Raw genomic sequence first — 3,747 nt, 5'->3', positions numbered from 1 at the left:
CAGCGTAGATGGCTTGATCTATTAAAGGACTTTGATTGCGAGATCAAATATTATCCAGGGAAGTCAAATGCAGCAGCAGACGCCTTGAGTCGAAAGGTTTGTTCTCTATCCTTATCAACGATAGGTGTCACAAAGCTAGTTTAAAATTGCTGTTTCTCTGGATTAGAATTTGATACAGACAGGAGGCCACTACGACTTGCTGTTATTCAAGTTGAGTCTGACTTGATCAGGAGGATCAAAGAAGCTCAACGAATCGATCAGAATATGCAAAGATCAATTCAGATGGTCAGAGCAGGACATGTATCAGAATATCAGGTACGTGATCATGTGCTGTATGTGAATAACCGCCTTGTAGTGCCAGATGTTCCAGACTTGAAGCATCAGATTATGTCTGAAGCGCACTGCAGTCGGTTCAGCATCCATCCTGGTGGCAGGAAGATGTACAATGATTTAAAGACACAGTTCTGGTGGAAACAGATGAAGTCAGACATTGCATAGTATATGTCTAAATGCTTGAACTGCCAACAGGTAAAGGCCGAAAGGAAGAAGCCCGGAGGGTTACTGCAGAGTTTGTCTATTCCTGAATAGAAATGGGATCACATTTCCATGGATTTTGTGACGAAGTTACCACGATCTTCCCGAGGCTGTGATGCGATTTGGGTCGTTATCGACAGATTGACCAAATCAGCTTGTTTCATCCCGTATAAAATGACGTATCGGCATGATCAGATGGCGGAGATATATGTTCGCGAGGTAGTCAGATTACATGGAGTGCCGAAGTCTATCGTATCAGATCGTGATCCACGATTCACTTCACACTTCTGGCACAGTTTACAGCAGGCCTTAGGTACGACATTACACCTGAGTACTGCTTATCATCCTCAGACAGACGGATAGTCAGAGCGGACTATCCAGACTTTAGAGGATATATTGAGAGCCGTAGTGCTAGATTTTGGCACTAGTTGGCAAGATTCTCTACCTCTTTGTGAATTCTCTTACAATAATAACTATCAGACGAGCATTGAGATGGCACCGTTTGAAGCTTTATATGGTAAGAAGTGCAGATCTCCGCTATACTGGGATGACATCTTAGAAGTACCGGAACTTGGGCAAGATATGATTCGTGACATGACAGAGAAAGTGAAAGTCATTCAGAAGAGAATGAAGACGGCGCAAGACAGGCAAGCGAAATACGCCAACATCAGACGTAGACCGCTAGTATTTGAGCAAGGAGACATGGTGTTTCTAAAGATTTCCCCATTCAGAGGCGTTGTCAGATTTGGCAAGCGTGGAAAGTTGTCTCCTAGATACGTTGGTCCTTACGAGATTCTAGAGAAGATTGGCGATCGAGCATATCGACTAGCTCTTCCTCCTTCTCTATCTGGTATACATGACGTTTTTCATGTATCAATGTTGCGTAGATACATGCCAGATATTTCTCATGTCATTCAGCCTGACGAAGCTGAGCTTGATCAGACGTTGAGCTACGTTGAACAACCGATACAGATTCTTGATCGGAAAGAAAAGAAGCTCAGAACGAAGAATATTCCACTTGTGAAAGTTCAGTTGAGTCGTCATGGCATTGAGGAAGCGACTTGGGAGACAGAGGCAAGCATGAGACAGAAACACCCCGAGTTATTCCAATGATGTAAATATTAATCTAGCTTTGATGTCATTACTTTGATGCTTACAATGATAGAATGATGTATGAGTTCGAGGACGAACTCTTATCTAAGAGGGGGAGAAATGTAATGCCCGAGGATTTGATTATCGTAATTTGCTATGAGATTAGTGAATTAAATAGATATAACTGTAAACGGGCCGCTACGAGACCAGATTGGATAAAGAATATAAATTTCACCAATTTCGGGCAGAACTAGTGGCGCCCGAGCGGTAGAAAGTGACCGCCCGAGCGCCAGTGTTCCATGGCATCACGTTCGGGCAGAAGGTGTGGCGCCCGGGCGGTAATTTATGACCGCCCGAGCGCCAGAATCTTGCATGGCGGGCAGAACCTTCCGCGCCCGGGCGGTAAATCTTTACCGCCCGATCGCCGAGCTCACGCCCAGGCGGTAAGTTTCGACCGCCCGAGCGCCAGCGAGAGTTGGCTAAAGCAAGCCACGTTTCATTGCATGCAAGGGGCGATATATATAAACGAAAATCCCTCAGAAATATTGTGGGGACCCGGACGCTAATCACGATCTTAATCATCATTGGGACTAATAATCAATTATAAAACAGGGTCTAATTTTTTTTTTAAAATACAAAGCGGAAACGTAATGTAATTTACTCAAATTACATATTAAACATGAATATACATCTTAGTATAAAAGTACAAGTCATGTACAACATATATTTATTCACTAGGGTGTAACAGCTAATATCAAGTGTCTAATCCTATCTCTAAATCAAGTCCGGAATCACCACGCTAAACTCGTCTTCTCTCATCCTCTCCTTGACCTTGATCCAGCCCCACCTGTTGTCATGCACACATACAAAACAAGACAACAGCCGGATAACTCCGGTGAGAATGAATCCCAGTATAAATCAACGAACATGCAATCATATAAAAACATATATAAAAGCATATATCAGTTATCATTAACATGTAGCAATTCAACAAACATGAATGATATAAAACTGTAAATCAACATGTCATATCAGACTCAACTCCACTGACGCGTCGTCTCAGACTCGACTCAACTGACGCGTCGTCTCAGACTCGACTCAACTCTATCCTAGGGATCCCGATGTCTGAATAATGATAAATATACCGAATCTCAGTCGCTAGGAATGAATCAATCCCTAAACGGCATCGATATAATTCATATATTCAGTGTCTGGGTGAATCAGCCGCAGAATTGACGAATCAGTCAAGAATTAGGCGAATCAGCCAATAACCAGACGAATCAGCCTGTAATTAAGCGAATCAGCTTAAGTTTAGACGAATCAGTCAATAACCAGACGAATCAGCCGGTACTTAGGCGAATCGGCCTATGACTCAACGACTCAGTAGTCAATACATGCATTCAGTATCTAAGCAAATCAGCCAATGACTAGCGAATCAGCAGTCATTGCATGCAGTAGCTATAAATCAATAGACTACAAATATCAATCTTATCATACAGTAGCTATAAATCAATAGACTACAATCATAAGTCTCATCAATTGCAAATATCAATGCAATAAATAAAAGTATGTGATTTAGGGAAACTCGAGTCAAACCTCACTCGAGTTGTGCAATCCCAACTCAACATTAATTTATACCTTTCTTTCTGATACTCTGGTTCTGTCGAAGTCTCGAACTCAAATCCTGTCAATACTCAATCTGACAATAACAATATCGAGGGTACGATATCAATACACCACTCAATCAACACTGGATAAAATCAGAATTCTATCAAATTCCGTTTCAACAACATAACGTCATAATTTCAATATATCCAGTACTACCATATCAGTCAGATATCAATCCCAACATCTCATAATCAATAACAACTCAATTCTGATATCATATCAACTCTGAAAATCATAACAATTCCATATGGTATTTATTCTTCAGTCCAGTTTCGATTATACGATGTCTAAGATGACAAGAACATCATATATGAATCATATCAGATTCTGACAATACCATAATTTCAGAACATATCAAAACGTAGCAAAACTTACGTCCAGTCGTAGCATACGTCGATAGGAACTCAATACCGAAGTCGGATTCAAAATCGGACAGACGGATTGAAATAAAAA

This window comes from Primulina eburnea, chromosome 3 (genome assembly GCF_022965805.1).
Source record: "Primulina eburnea isolate SZY01 chromosome 3, ASM2296580v1, whole genome shotgun sequence".
NCBI lineage: Eukaryota > Viridiplantae > Streptophyta > Magnoliopsida > Lamiales > Gesneriaceae > Primulina > Primulina eburnea.
Note: the sequence above shows the minus strand (reverse complement) of the source record.